The 16,702-nt window shown below is 43.7% G+C and overlaps 1 protein-coding gene across 2 annotated transcripts in view; it reads left to right on the forward strand.

Annotated features, from left to right (window-relative positions):
• Window positions 1-16,702, forward strand: part of ZNF469 (zinc finger protein 469) — a 280,478-nt gene that overhangs the window by 24,050 nt on the left and 239,726 nt on the right. For both annotated transcript variants that reach the window (XM_035118173.2, XM_035118176.2), the window contains exon 2: window positions 10,058-10,148. The gene's annotated coding sequence lies outside the window, so the exon portion shown is untranslated. The remainder of the gene's footprint in view (window positions 1-10,057; window positions 10,149-16,702) is intronic.

A 16,702-nucleotide genomic window follows, 5' to 3' on the forward strand; every position in this document is an offset into this window, starting at 1 on the left:
GGCATGTGCTCTACTCCTGAGCCACAGCCTTTTCCTATTCTGTTGTTGATACAGCTGTTTTAAGTGACTGCTTTATTTGGCACTTCTGTAACCTCCTGGAACGTTCTGCTCTGGATGGTGGGTTAGGACGGGCAGCCACAGTATGTTGAGCTTGTTGCCTTTTCACATGGAAAGTTCTAGTTCCTTCCAGCTTCCTCCTTATCTTTTAGGCAACGGAAGCCAATCTCTTATTGTGACCAGGCTGCCAGTCCTCCCTGCTTCCTTTCCCACAAGCGTGAGCCCAGACCTACGCCAAGAAACAGAATATTGTTGCCCAGCTCTTTCCTCTGCCAGGGCTTTGTCCCTTAAGTTGCTTCATCCAAGAATGTCCTCCGATTTCCCAGTGGACAAATTGGCTTGGCTGCTTTGGCTGTGAATGCCTTTTGGATTTGCCAAAGGTTTGGCTTGGAGTGCCTGTTTCAGCCTTTATGTGCCATTAAGCTCACTTGGCCCGTGGGCTGCCATTTCAAACAGCAGGAGGCGTGGAGGTTCTGGAGCCCTTGCTGGGTAATTTTGCCTCTAAAGGATGTCTTCTTGTAGACATTCAAGACGCAGAGGTGGAACTGCAAGCCAGCATTCCTCGCCGTAACTCTTTTGCGTTTGAGCAGAGGGTGGAAAAAGAGAGCTTCATTGCATAAGTGCATCTAAACAAAAACAGGTGATGAGTATTAATAAATATAAATCTTTTATTCTTTGGTACGCTATTACATAATCGGTTGTGTGTCAGAGCAGGAGCCGAAAAGAGATCCAAATAACACTTAAATATGGAGATATTCTGCTGTCAAGAGTTAAATTAAACACGAAGGGCTGGAGCTAACTGAACCTTACTCAGAGTAAACCCACTGAAATAAATGGACTTAAGATTAGTTGCCTCCATGAAATTCAGTGGGTTTACTCTGAACAAACCAGTGGGTTGGATCCTAGTAGAATCATAGAACAGTAGAGTTGGAAGGGTCCTTGAGGGTCATCTATTCCAACCCCCTGCAATGCAGAAATATGTATCTGCTCCATATGGTGATTGAACCTGCAACCTTGCCATTATCAGCGCCATGCTCTAACCAACTGATTTATCATTCTTAGCGATACACTGATTTCGCTGTGCCTATTTTAACAGTCATGGCTTTCTCCAAAGAATCCTGGGAACTATAGTTTGTTAAGGTGCTGGGAGTTGTCATGAGACCCTGTATTCCGTTCCCAGAGCTACAGTTCCCAGAGTTCTCTGGGAAGGGAGAGTGGTTGTTAAACCACTCTGGGAACTGCAGCTCTGGGAGGGGAATGTGGGGTCCCCTAACAACCCTCAACGCTCCTAATGAACTCCAGTTCCCAAGATTCTTTGGGAGAAGCCATGACAGTTAATTTGCAAGTGTTTAAAGTGGCATGATACTGCTTTTAATGTATAGCGCAGACAGGGCCTGAGGCGGGATTCCATGCATCACATCCAATCCCCTCATTCCACAACTTCTCTATTGAGAAGGGCAGCTACCCAAATGCCTTGGACAGTGATCACGACTGGTTTGTAAACCAGGGTAGGGGACCTGCAGACCCCCGTAGATGCTGTTGTCTCCTAAGATCCCCAGTCATCATGGCCAATAGCCAGTTATGTAACACTGCCTCATGGGAAGTGATTCATAAATGAAATGATAAGAATAAGAATGATGAGGATGTCTGTATCAGTGAACAGGGCCATCTTGGGCATACACTGGCACCAGCATCGGATGGGAATGCTCCTGCTCTCGACTCTCTTCTTGTAGTGCCGTCTTCATGGTTGTCCTCCCTGGGTGGTGCCCTTTGCGTCCCTCCTCCTCCTCCTCCTCCTCCTCCTCCTCCTCCTCCTCCTCCTCCTCCTCCTCCTCCTCCTCCTCCTCCTCCTTCTTTGTGGGTTTTTCACACACTGCATTCCTTGAGTTCAAGGTTTGTGTATTCAAAGAGTTGAGATCTCGTACCTGGCAGCAGCTCTGTGTGCTCAAAAGTGCTAATTTTTATGGCCGCTGATTTACGGCCCTATGAAATTGGCTTTTTGTCTTGGAAAAATAATGCATATGTGGTGTGGATCCTGGGATAAGCGCCTCTCGCTTTCCATCACCCGCTCCAGCATTCCGAAAGACCTGCTCTGGAGGGGTGTCATCACAGCTGCTTCCTTCGCAACTGTCTGAAAAAAAAGAAAAAGAAACACCCCAAAAAACATTGTGCTGGGAAAGCAAGACTTTTTGCATATTCCAATTCTTTTCTTTCATCTCTGAAACAAACAAGGCAGAATTATTACTATTCTCAATATGCTGTGAGGGTACTTGCTGTTAGGAGCTGCACTCTCTGTGTGTGTTTTAAATATATATTTTTTAATATCGCAATTTTTATAGTACAAAAAACAATCCCCTCCTCATCTTGTAGAGGGATACAAGGAGAGTCTAAAGTAAAACAAAAACAAAAAACCACCAAGACCATTAATACAACAAGGTGGAATCTAAATAAAAAAATTCCTTCAGTAGCACCTTAAAGACCAACTAAGTTTTAATTTTGGTATGAGCTTTCGTGTGCATGCACACTTCGTCAGATACACTTGAAACAGAAGAGCCAGACCCTTATGTATATACAGAGGGTGGGGTGGGTGGGAATGGGTGATGGGCTGATAGGAGTGGTAAACCTGTTGATGGCTGTTATGCATGATCAAGCTTTCTTTAGCGCCTCAGCCCTTGTTTTTCCCCCCCGCAGGACCAATTGTAGTCATCAGGAGTCGTTAACAGCCATCAACAGGTTTACCACTCCTATCAGCCCATCACCCATTCCCACCCATCCCCCACCTTCTGTATATACATAAGGGTCTGGCTCTTCTGTTTCAAGTGTATCTGATGAAGTGTGCATGCACACGAAAGCTCATACCAAAATAAAAACTTAGTTGGTCTTTAAGGTGCTACTGAAGGAATTTTTTTATTTTGCTTCGACTCAGACCAACACGGCTACCTACCTGTAACTGGAAGGTGGAATCTGTTATTCACATTCTATAGTGAAGAATGATCGCAACTCATTTTACCCCTATTATCAAAATTCACACCCTTGCAATATTATCTGGAATTTCCCCCTGAAACATTACGCAAATTCCTTCTGGAAGATTCTTTGAGCTCAGTATCCTACGCTGTGGCCAAATTTTGCACCTTAGCTATTAAAAAATGTAAATCTCTTTTATTGAATAACATATTATAACAATTTGTCCTGCTCTCCGATGCTGATATTGCTGCTACAGTTCTTAGTTAAATCTCTTATTCTTTTATGGTGTTTTATCCCGCTGGACCTGTATTTTAAGTATTGTATATTCAATTAGTATATTGACTGTTAAAACCCCATATCAGTCGTTTTTATTGTTTATGTAGAGAATTACGCAGAATCTCTGGTTTAATATGCTGGCTGTTTGCCGTAATAAACATTAAAAAAACAAACAAACCATTAATCTTGTCAGTACATCCCATCAGAAAGTATAACAATTAAAGACCACCATGTTCATAGCATCCAGAAAGTTTTGTTTGTGCTGGAATATGTCTATGTTTCACTTTTGGTTGCACAAAGCTCAAAAGAACACCAATATGCTAATTAGACTTCATCTTCTGTTCCTTTAGCCCAGGCTTCCTCAAACTCTGCTCTCCAGATGTTTTTGGCCTACATGATCCCTAGCTAGCAGGACCAGTGGTCAGGGATGCTGGGAATTGTAGTCTCAAATCATCTGGAGGGCTGAGTTTGAGGAAGCCTGCTTTAGCCAAACATTGATTATTTGTTAATTCCTCCACCAAAGCAATTCACCAAGTCGTCTTATACCAATTACAGTGGTACCTCAGGTTACAAACGCTTCAGGTTACAAATGCTTCAGGTTACAAACTCCGCTAACCCAGAAATAGTACCTCAGGTTAAGAACTTTGCTTCAGGATGAGAACAGAAATCGTGCTCTGGCGGCACGGCAGCAGCAGGAGGCCCCATTAGCTAAAGTGGTGCTTCAGGTGAAGAACAGTTTCAGGTTAAGAACGGACCTCCGGAACAAATTAAGTTCTTACCCAGAGGTACCACTGTAGCTAATTTAGTGCCATTTAGGTCTTTCCAATACTTAGCAACAAACTAGCTGGGCAGCTGCAAGAATATAACCAAGTACTGTAGAGGTTTGAAATGGCAAACCCTGTTGTTGCTTTGAAAAACGCTTAATCTGGAGATTACAATAGTTGCTGTCCAGTCATTTTAGTAATTTTCGCAAAGACCACAGTCCAAAACACCCAACACTTTTTGATGAGTCTGCCACATATAGGAGCTGCTCCTTTTAAGAGATGTAACACCGGAAAAGGGCTGTCAACTTCAGCATTTTATGGCTGCAACTGATAATCAGTTTCATTGGACAGTTTTGTCTCGACACTAGCTTTGGGAGAGCTAAGAACCTCTTTAATACCTTTTTGCTGTTGCTTTATTTCCACCTTTCTTATTCTGTTCTTGAACCATTTGGGGTATGTGTGTGTGTGATGAACTTTCTTTCTCCTTCCTAGAGCATTCCTAGCCAATCAGAGATCACTTAGCGAACATGAGAGTGTCATGCTGTGATTTAGCTCATCAGATTTGGCTAAATGAGGACATTCCTGGTGGCAAAGGTGACTGAGAATGAATCTTCACCTGGGTGATTCCAGCCAATCACACCACCAATCCCTCCCCCCATCTCACGTGGCAAAAGTTACGGCTACCAGTAGTTTTTGTCAAAGATTTTCCTTTTTGACTTAACTCCCCCCCCCACATTTTTTCTGAGAAGCACAGTTGAGGGAGAGGCTAGATGAAAGTTTATAACTTCTTGTTTCTGAAATTATTCAGTTCTTGGAAAGCAAAAAATATCCCAGGAAAGTGCCTTTTTCCAGGGGGGCTGTTTTGGCAGGAAGGCTTTGTTCTGCAGTTAAAAGGTACTTACAGTAAGGAGGAGAGAACCCCTCAGTGCAAACCAATAAGTAGAAAGAAATGCAAAGTGACAAATCATGTCAAAGGTTGCCTCTCACCAGCGCGTGGCTTAATTTTGTGTGTGTCTACAGATGTGTCCAATTTAGTTTCACAAGCCTCTTTTGGGGAATCCAGATGGCCTTTGACTACAGACCTTATCCAGCCAGGGAGACGTGCCTGGACAGGTGCCTGGATGCAAAATATCACTTTTAAAATTCAGAGAGTTTGCTCTTTCAACTTTTCACTGCATTATCTATTGTCTACTGCTCAATTGAAAAGTGCAGTTCTGTATACCCCTCTCTACTTGTTCACACCCTCTGGAACCTCAACAGTGGTGTGTTTCTGGAGGGGGGAGATATAGCTGAATGTTAGAGCATCCTTTTTGCATACAAAAGATTCCAGGTTCAGTCCTCAGCATCTTCAGACAGGACTGGGAAAGACACCTTCCTCTTGCCTGAAGCCCCAGTCAGCCACTGCCAGTCAATGTAGATGATACTGAGCCTATACAGTATAGAGCAATAAAATGTCTCGGCTTGAAGCCGCTTCCAATGTTCCTATGAAATGTTCCTCATACAAGCTGCTGTCGAAATCCGAACAACTGTATCTAAATGGTTTAACCTCAAGGTTTTGCTTAAATGCTCTGCTCTTAACGCTTTCCTTTAAAACCCTGTTTAAATGTCAGCCTTGCAGCTGTGAAGTCTCCACGGGTAGCCAGTTCTCATGCTTTGCCTACAGCGAGGGGTAAAGCCTCTATTTTTGTTTTGTGAGTGAAAGATCTACTGTTTTTCCACTGTCCTCTTCCAGGAGGGCCTTCTTATCCGAACGACACTAAAGGTGTCTGCAAATATTTCCTCTCCTCTCCAAGGGGGCTCTTTTTTATCACTTCCTGATCCTGGCAGAAAGATTTGGTAAAGCTCTTGCCGTTTATGGCTGCCACATGTTAACAGTGCACTGCTTTGGTCTCCATTCTGGTGTCCTTCTGAGAAATGGCCTTTCTTCTTAAAATTAAGCAGCTATTATTGCAGCATTCTTTTATGAACTGCTCTTTCAGTTTCTTCACTCATCATTGGGTTGCAAAGATGTGACTCACAGCCCTTCACCCATGAATTGCCTGCATGAGACTCTTTGCCTTCAATACATTTTGGGAGCATCTGTTGGCGCAGAATATGGCTGACAGGATGTCAGCTGGAGCTGGCAGATTAGAGGAATGTAACACCAGGAATTTAGAACGATGCCTTATACCAGGTCAGACCATTGGCCCACTTAGCTCAGTGTTGTCTACACTGACTGGCAGCAGGTATTCAGGACTTCCACCCTGGATGTCAATTCTGCCTTTGAAATCCTGGCAATATCCGGGAAAATCTGAACGTATTGCAGCCGTATCCTAACAGTGCTTGACCCCCTTAACCAACTACAGGAGGAAGCCATCTAAAATGGTTCCACAGTGCTTTAAATGTGTGGTGTGAATATGGCCTCTCTCTCACACTCTCTCTGTACATAGATAAAGATATTCTCAAACAAGAGTCACCACTTTTGCTGTAAAAGCTTTCCAGCCTCAGGATGGAAATGTGGCTTTGATTGTGACTGTACTCACTCACTGGCACCTCTTTTCTCTCTCTTTCCTTTAGCTGCCTGGGGCAGCCATTTTGTGCTGGCAGCCATGACACTTTTATCAGCATTTGAGCATTAGCACCTCATGTTTTTGTAGCTCAAAATGCTACCTATCAATGACCATTTTGATATGCGGTTTTATTTTATGCTTTGGAGACAGTAGGATAGATAAGATAAGATAAAAAACATCATAAATAGAGCCATTAGTCAGAGACCTAGTGTAGTGCAGTGGTTCGAGTGTTGGACTTAGGACCTGGAGTTTAATCCCCACTCAGCCTTGAAGCTCACTGGGTGACCCTGGGCCAGTCACTGCCTCTTATCCACCTCACAGGTTTGTTGTGGGGATGGGAACTATGTGCACCACCTTGAGCTGTGTCCTTGAGCTCTTTGGAGGAAAGCTAGAATATATTATTATATTATCATTATCATTATTATTATTTATACCCCGCCCATCTGGCTGGGTTTTCCCCACCACTCTGGGCGGCTTCCAACAAATACCAAAATACATTAAAATATCACAGATTAAAAACTTCCCTAAACAGGGCTGCCCGTAGACATATTCAATTATTCTTTTTATTGCACTTTGTATGCAAGGAAACGTCTTGGATAGCCACAGGCAGCCTTTCTGGCCTGCACCCTGCCCCACACCTGCTCAGAACAAACACTGAGCAGGCATTCAGTGCTCCTTGCCCTATGCAATTGTACTCTGCAAACAAATTATTCTGTGACATTAGCTTGATATTCTCAAATCCAGTAAGTGTTGAGTGAAAGCTGAATCGGCATAGGAAGCAGGTAAAATGATTATATTGTGGAGCTAATGCTCAGCCTATTTAACGTCTTGCTCTCAAAAGGAGATGTCTGCCGTGTTGATTATCGGAAAGACTCACTCTAATGGAGTCTGTGCAATAAAAGGAAAAACAAGATGAAAACCAGGCGGGATTCAGGACGTGTGATTGAATCCTGGCCTGTTTGTGATCAGAGTTCCTTTGTTGCTGATGAAGCAGGATTGGTGAATAGCCAACCCTGATGGAGGAACCAGCTAAGGTGTCATTAGGCTCTTCATTCAGTCCAAGCTCAGCCTCCCCTCCTTTCAAGAGGGAAGAGAGCATCCTTTTTGTTGATGAGCACAATTTGAACATTTGATACTTTAAACTCACTTTTCTCTGCTGATGAGCTATTTATACCAGAGCGAAATCAATGGAAAGGGAGGGTCCCTGCCTTGGTGCAGTGCCAAGATGGGGGGGGGAGGGGGCTGAGGTTCAAATTAGGTTTTACTCATTTCTTATTTCAAGCATTTGGTCTTGTAGCAGTGGAGTTTTCACCATTGTGTGTAAGCGGACCCCCACCCTGAGTTGCTCATTATTTGGGTTTGGGATTCATTAGCTAATAGCACCATGATTGCAATCTCAGAGCCTCTGGAAAAAATACTTGGGAACAGAAAGAAATGAATCATTTAAAATAAAAATGGGGGGGGGGAAATCTAGATACAAATAGCAAAGGAGCAGGGTCAAACAACTTGGAATCAGATGTGAATGTTTAATGATCCACTTTTGGATGGCAGAGTCTTCTGATGCTCAGTTGTTTCAAATGAACCTGCTGAAGACTGCTTGCTCTTCATTATTTTATGTCTCTATTTCTCTTGGGGGGGGGGGGACAAAAAACCAAACACTTCCAGATATATAATCCCAAGAATTTTCAAAGCAGTTTAGAACAAATATATAGAATCATAGAGCTGAACGTGACCCTGAGGATCATCTAGTCCAGGCACGTCCAACAGGTAGATCATGATAGATGTCTGTGGTAGATCACTGGCTCCCCCCAAAGAAGCTCAACAACTTTGGCTCCCCTAAAAAAAAGCTCAACATTTTTGCCTTGCATCCCCCCAAAAACTGGGCTTTCCTCCTCCCTACAACTTTGACCTGAACCCCCCAAAAGGGGGTAGATCACTGCCAGTTTTTTAACTCTGTGAGTAGATCGGAGTCTCTTGGGAGCTGGCCACCCCTGATATTCTAGTCCAGGGGTGGCCAACTCCCAAGAGACTCCGATCTACTCACAGAGTTAAAAACTGGCAGTGATCTACCCCCTTCAGGTCAAAGTTGTTAAGCTTTTTTTTAGGAAGGAGGAAGGCCCATTTTTGGAGGGTTCGGGTCAAGTTGTTGAGTTTTTTTACAGGGAGGAGGTAAAATGTTGAGCTTTTTTAAGGGGAGCCACAGTTGTTCACAATCTACCTGTTGGACATGCCTGTTCTAGTCCAAACCTCTGCAAGGCAGAAATATGTAGCTGTCCCATACAGGGCTCAAACATGCAACCTTGGCAACCTTGGTGTTATCTGCACCTACGCTCTAACTTTGTAACCCGCTTTGAGATGTTGTTGCTGTTGCTGTTGTTGTTTACAATCAAGCAGTGTATAAATTTTATTAAGTAAGACAAACAAATTAATAAAACAGCATTTTCCCTTTAAACCCCCCACCCCAATAAAAGTAGTAACTAAGCAGTAAATAGCATATAAAACATATTAATTGTGTTTAATATATGCTTTTTATTGTGCCCTTCCCTGAAATCCCAATATAAGATAAATAAGAAGTGAGCAGTAAATTATAACTATATGAATTTCACAGGAAAAAACATAAAAGGCACATGAGGTTATTATGCACTTTAAAAGCCTGAGCAATTTTGCAATCAAGGTGTGATTGGCTTCACCTGTGCTGCTCTATCCACCTGCCGTTGAAGCCTTCTGAAGGGAGTTGTTTAATGGATACTTTGACTTGGTCTGTTGGTAAGCTGTATGCTTTCTTAAATGTTTATGTGGGTTAAATGAACGGTTCCTTGTTTAGTTTTTCTCAGGATTATGTTCCTGTGATATTATCTGTCTTAGTATGTATTGTTATTGTATTACTGGAGTAGGTACTAGATACTAGAAACTGCTTCTGGGTTTTGTTTGTGGGGCAGCAGATTGTACTATAAGTACAAAGCTAAGGGATTTCAGCAAATGAGGGAAGAAGTTCTGCAACTGAGAGGTGCAGTTTGGTCCCAGTACATTTTGAACTGCGGTGGTTTCTTTATCATGGGAAAAACTCTTTATCCTTTCTTTGCTTTGGTGTGTGGTTTTTTTTATCATCACTTTATAATAATACAATCATGGCATAATAATAAGCATTTCAGAAAATCATCTAATGCATTCTTCTTCATACTCAAAATTTCCAGAAATATACTACATGAGTTATATTTTCCTGAAAATATAGATTCCAAAAACCAATTCCAGCAATAAATTCCATCTTACAGCTCAGTGGTGGATATAATTTTCTGATTTTGGAGAGGGGGGTGTAACATTCATTTTGAAGATAAATATTGGTAGCTATTCAGAGATTCCCTCCCCCATGTTTAATGCTTTAAAAAAATTGTAATCATACAGACATCCCACTATACATGTATTTTGTTTTATTTTTTTCTATTCAAGGTTGGTTCTGGAAGCAGTAGGTATGATTCCTCCTCAGCAAAACCACTTCTTCAAAAATCCTGAACTAAGCATGCCCTCATTATGAGGAAAAGTAAGCCACATTTTTCTCTCTCTTACCTGTGCTATACAGAAGGGAATATACTCTTCCTTTGTTGTTGTTGTTGTTTAGTCGTTTAGTCGTGTCCGACTCTTCGTGACCCCAGGGACCATAGCATGCCAGGCACTCCTGTCTTCCACTGCCTCCCGCAGCTTGGTCAAACTCTCTCACATAATTATGTATACGGAGATGAAACCTCTAAAAGCTTTCAATTTTCTCCTCTCCCTCTTGCCCTTGGATGAGTAAAATTTTGTTTGTTTTAAAAGAATTGTGTAAAACAACCTGGCTTTTAGTTTTTCTCAGTCGATCTAATCTTGGTGCCTGAATGACTTTGTACCTAAGCAGGAAGGAGAGTTCTCAGTGATGCTGTTACTAAGCTGAAGGGAAAACATTATTTCCACAGGATTGCGTGCAAATGTTACATGCACCTCATTCTCTCAGCAGTTAGGGAACAAAGGGGTCTTGGTGCATACCTTGGCTTTGCTTTTGTTGGAAGGAAGGTCGCTAGAGGCTTGTCTTTGTGATGTGTGGTTTTATTTGCTCTTATATACAGGCAGAACGTAGGGATGCGGGTAGCGCTGTGGGTTAAACCACAGAGCCTAGGGCTTGCTGATCAGAAGGTTGGCGGTTCGAATCCCCGTGACGGGATGAGCTCCCGTTGTTCAGTCCCAGCTCCTGCCAACCTAGCAGTTCGAAAGTACGTCAAAGTGCAAGTAGATAAATAGGTACCGCTCCGGCAGGAAGGTAAACAGCGTTTCTGTGCGCTGCTCTGGTTCGCCAGAAGCGGCATTGTCATGCTGGCCACATGACCCGGAAGCTGTACACAGGCTCCCTCGGCCAATAACGTGAGATGAGTGCCGCAACCCCAGAGTTGGTCACGACTGGAACTAATGGTCAGGGGTCCCTTTACCTTTACAGGCAGAACGTAAGAGAGACGGTTCATAGTATTAACACTCCCCAGCAGATCTTGGCTTTCCCCCAGTCAATTAGGCATAGCTTTGGGTTCTCACAGCGAACAAAATCTAACCCTCATTGTGCTTTCTAGCCCCAAACCTGTGTGGTCAGTTCCACTTTTCTCTTACAGTCACTGACTTCTGCAACCAGAGGAGAGGAGAGAACTTCTCTGCAACTTACCTTCTGGAAATCTCTCCAGCTATTTACCGGTAGTTCCTACACAACACTTTTGACCAAGCTTAACATAACAAAGCCAACATTTAGCAAACTTGGCTAAGTCCATTAACATGACAAAGTGACTGCTTTGACCTACTTTAGCCCTATTATTTTACAGAAATCCCATCTTACAGATATACAATTTCAGGCTTGGAGGGAACCCCAAAGATGACATCTAGAGGAAGCCCTCAAAGTTACAAGGCAGAAGCATTAGCAGGACCATCCTATAAAAGCGTAAAAACCAATGGCCCAATCTAGTCCAGCATCCTGTTCTCACAGTCGCCAGCCAGGTGCCTGTAGGAAACCTGTAAGCAGGACCTGAACACAAGAGTATTCTCCTCTCCTGCTGTTTCCAGTAACTGATATTCAGAAGCATTGCTGCTTCCAATAGTAGAGGCAGAGAGCATAGCTGTGGTGGCTAGTAGCTGTTGATAGCAATGCCATCCAGGAATTTATCTACCAGTAATCCTCTTTTAAAGCTATCCGAGTTGGTGGCCATCACTGCCTCCTATGGGAGCCAGTTTCATAGTTTAACTATGCTCCGCATAAAGTTCTTCCTTTTATCCGTCCCGAACGTATCAACATTCAGCTTCATTGCATGTCCACCACTTCTAGTATATCATGAGAGAGGGGTGTGTTTTGCATAAACCTGAATTATTTTTGCTGATCCACACATGCAATTAAAAGTGGTTCATGTGCAACAAGTCATGCTAGCTAGAGCAGATCACACGAGCTTCTGATTCTGCACCATTTTCTGAATGGCTTGGAATCTATGGCTTAATGGGATAGGAAGCTGCTGGATGTGGTTTTGAAGGAAGAGCAGTGTGGCAGCAACTTATAAATCCATTGCAATGTGCCCTACTGAGAGAGAGAGAGAGAGAGAGAGAGAGAGAGAGAGAGAGAGAGAGAGAGAGAGAGAGAGAGAGAGAGAGAGAGAGCATCTGTTGCAGGCATACCATCATTTTTCACTACAAGCCTGTAATGTTTCATGGCTTCCCCCTTGAGGATGGACTCGTGACTTCTCAGAGCTCCATTCATTTCCCAGCTGCTCTCTATCCTCACATACTGAACATGTGTAAGAAGAAAAAGCCTCCCCTTCCCCCTCTAAGAGATCCTGAATTTCTGACATGCTTGTGATGCTTTCTCAGCCCTTGGAATCCCAGCCCCTGGTCCATCCCTGCTTGCATTAATGGCCCACAGCTGCATCACATTCACAAGTGACCGCAACACTCCTGGGAGAAGGGAGAGGTTTTGGCTATACCACCGATGGAGGCTCAAGTGTTCCCCTTGCTTATATGAGATGTGCCATGTCCTTGGCTGGCTGTTTATGGCCTTGAATGTTATTTACAACTCGAAGAGGCAAAATAATTCTTTGAGAAAGGAGCCAACATTTTAAAAGTGTCTTGAGTGAAGCCACTTCCCTGCAGAGGGGGAGAGAGAGCCAGCACATGACGCGTTTGTCACAGTCTCCCATCCTTGGGTGAAACCAAAGCAACACAAAGGCCCCATATTGGCACCAAGGCGGTAGCTGAATTGTTTCCAAATAGTACTCATTGTTTGTTTCATCGTTGTTTGTGTTTATTATGCAGCTTGCTCTCGAAGCTTTCAGCGGCAGAAATAATGGTGAAAAGTGGAATTAATGTGCATGGCGAGGTTAGGATGCCAGAGAGACAACTGGCATTTGACTCCCACTCAGAGTATATAGGATAAAAAGGCCTGCAACATTTAATCCATGAATCAGTGAGACGAGATGGTTAAAAATGAAAATCTAGTTGACTTAGCTGAAATCTTTAGAATCTGTCAATCTTCTGTTTCATCAGTGTCCTTTGTGAGGTTGATGCGCAAAATGCTGTTTTGAAAACAACTGTCCTTCTTTGTTTGCTTTTTCTCAAATCACTAAATCTTACTCAATTATTTTGGGACTTGCAAGAAATGGATGGTGGCACTTGCCCTTTCCTTGGCAACCCGGTATGACTTTGGAAGACAGAACTGTTGCATTCTTCTGAGGATGCTTCTCTGTGCGGCGGACGTCCATGGTATGTCCTTATTGACATGCAAAGTTTTATGGGGCTGTGTGTGTGTGCGCACTCATGCACACGAACCAGAGGTGCCATGTTCAGTTCCACTTCCAATAATACCAGTGTTGGATCACTGCCTCAGTACGTAGACACCCGCAGCTGCCTGCCTGCACATGCACCCAAGGGAAGTCAGGATAGAGGAGGATCTGCACCTGTGCAACAGTTGCCTGGCATTGGATCAACAGGTGCCCAAGAGACAAGACTTTTAGAAAGGGTTCCAAGGGCGGGAGGGAAAATCTGTCAGTTTGGGTATCTCTCAGTTTATCATTGTCCCAATCTTAAATTCACTTCTCCACATTTCCACAGCAAATCGTGATATTTTTTTTAAAAAAAACCTCTTGAAACTTTAACAGCATTTAAAGTAATAATTAAGAAAAAACAACAAATGCACCAAGCAACATCAGCAGGAAAATATAGTAGCAAGGACCCATACACAACACACAGACACACAGAGAGAAAACTGAGCAACCAAAGGTTCTGATCCATATCAGATTCTGTTGCTCTGATGAGGTGAGAGCCCAGGCGGAAGGCAAAGCTGTGAGTTGGAGTTGACCTGGAGCCAAGGGACACCCACAAATACTGAAGGTGCTAGTCGAGAGACCAGTGGCTAAGTTTCAGAACCATGGCTAGTGATCCTGCAGGAAAGGCAAGACGTTTGGGACACAATCCTCCCTTGTTCGAGCACCCAGTTTATAAAGTCGCACAATCTTACCTCTCTTGCAGTTTGTCGGCAAATTGCATGTCAGTTTGTGGGTACCAACCACAAAGCCCAATCTGGGGTTGGATTTGGCCACGTAAAAGTGTCCCGGGCACTTAGCCACGTGTGGTGTGGTGTGGAAATGGCATCTCAGCCGCCAGTTAATATCACCCAGTACTTCCATCATTGGTTGGAAATCATTTATATCCATCTGTTCCTGCGTTTGGTCTTGGAAGAAAGAGAATAATATAAAATATATAATTCTGTGGGCCTCTTCCCCCCCACCCTGGCCCCAACCATTAAATGTAAACAGATGTTTGAGACATCCTTATGATATATACACATGGTGGAATAACAACTCTGTGGTAATCACTTTAAAGCGGCGGCCAGGGAGATATGAATCTTCCGGTGGATGTGGAATGCAGTGCTGAACTTCTTATTTGTAATCTTGGAAGGGAACATGACATTCACGGGCCGCTTAAGGACAGCGGACGTCCATGGTATGTCCTTATTGACATGCAAAGTTTTATGGGGCTGAAAATTGGTTCAGGCTAATTATCCTGGATCAATCTCTGCCAACAATGCAGTGGGACACAGGGTGGGGGGGGGGCATTTAAACTGAGCCGAAGCTCTGCTCTTATGGATTTAGTCTGAAGTTTTCTGCTGGCTTTCAGGGCTAAAAAGCAGCAGCTCAGAGGGCATCATACAGTGATATATATTTAAAACCCACATATATGTATATATTCAAACAGCAGCATAGATATTGCAATCTAGGCCAGAGAATCAATCTTGGTATAACAATGGAAAAAACCAACAAGAGTTTTGGGAACTCCAGCCTGGCATCATCAATTAAAACAAAAGAACAAAAAGATGGTCAAGGCCTCTTGAAACTCATATAATAAAAGAGCCAAGTGGGAAGCAGTTCCACAAGGATGGGCCTGTGCCACTGAAAAACAACAACAACTGTCAGGATTCAGCCTGGCTCAGATTTGGGACCTGTGGTCTCACTGGAGAAGGAACAGCAGAAGACCCTAAGTGATCTCCACACTTCCAGTGACCCTGAGGAGCCAGCAGATGCAGGCATTCCTGCCTCTGGATCAATGGTCTCCACACCAGTTGTCTGGATGAGTTCCTGACCGGTGGTTTGTTCCTCCCCATCACCCCCAGGAGGGCAACAGGCAGTGGCGGACTTTCAGCTCTAAAATTTCAGCAGCATCCTGTGTGATGATAAAATTTGGAAACCCCCCCCCCATCTTTCAACAGCATTGTTGTGGTGCTCCCTGCAGCATGCTGTCCAGTGCTACCCTAACAGGGTATGGATGAGATGGCAAAATAGGCAGGATCCAGGAAAGGGTGAAGTCTCCAGCCCATATATCATCTCTCAGTCTGATTAGCTTCACTGCTAAAGCAAGTTAATTTAGAGCTCTGCCTTCCTGAGCTGGGGAAATGGAAAAAGGCCCCGCTGTTTTAGCATGCCTCAAAAAATCCAGTGTTCTCTCTACACTGTTTCCAATGTATTTTGGAATTCTTTGCATCTGAAATCTATGCAATCAAACTGGGGTTAGATACCAGAAACTTATATAAATGTATACTATGTCTCTTAGAGACACCAGGAGGACCTGAATCTTCTACATGAAAAACACATGCTCTACCACTGAGCTTGATAGTCTCCCCTTTAAAAATGGGTCTAAAAGAAGAAACTGAAGAGTAAATGAATGCTCCATACAGAAAACAGAGCAGATCCTGGGGAAGGGCTGTGGCTCAATGGAAGAGTATCAGCTCTGCATGCAAAGTCCCAGGTATCTCCAGCTAGGGTTGCAGATTGACCCTGTCTGAAACCTGGAGAGCTACTGCCAGTCAGCTTAGACGGTGCTGAGCTAGATGGACCCATGACATGACTCTGTGTAAGGAAACTTCCTGTGTTCCTAATCTTCAGCAATGTGCAATTAGGTGTGTATTTCTGAAGGAAATCAGCCCCGAGTGCTCACTGGAAGGACAGATCCTGAAGCTGAGGCTCCAATACTTTGGCCACCTCATGAGAAGAGAAGACTCCCTGGAAAAGACCCCGATGTTGGGAAAGATAGAGGGCACTAGGAGAAGGGGACGACAGAGGACGAGATGGTTGGACAGTGTTCTCGAAGCTACGAACATGAGTTTGACCAAACTGCGGGAGGCAGTGGAAGACAGGAGTGCCTGGCGTGCTCTGGTCCATGGGGTCACGAAGAGTCGGACACGACTAAATGACTAAACAACAACAACAACAACAACATGTGTGTGGTGGTTCAGGAGCTGGGATGTGACAAGACTGTCCTTATTTTTATCTATTGGAGAAGATCCTCACTGGCCATCATTTCCCTTTCCTTGGCCCCCTTCGTCATGTTGCTTTTGTAATAAAACAAAACAAACTATTCCAAACCCACAGAATATCACATAATGTAAGCATGTAAATTGAGCAATTTTAATCTGATTTTATATACCAGGCGGATATCCACATAATTTATTTGGAGGGCTGGATGTCACTATAAGATATGGGGTTCCTTGAGAGGGAGGGAGGGGAAAGTTACACATCCATTAACATATTTTTATATGTTATATGCTCTTAA

Source organism: Zootoca vivipara, chromosome 6 (assembly GCF_963506605.1).
Source record: "Zootoca vivipara chromosome 6, rZooViv1.1, whole genome shotgun sequence".
Taxonomy (NCBI): Eukaryota; Metazoa; Chordata; class Lepidosauria; order Squamata; family Lacertidae; genus Zootoca; species Zootoca vivipara.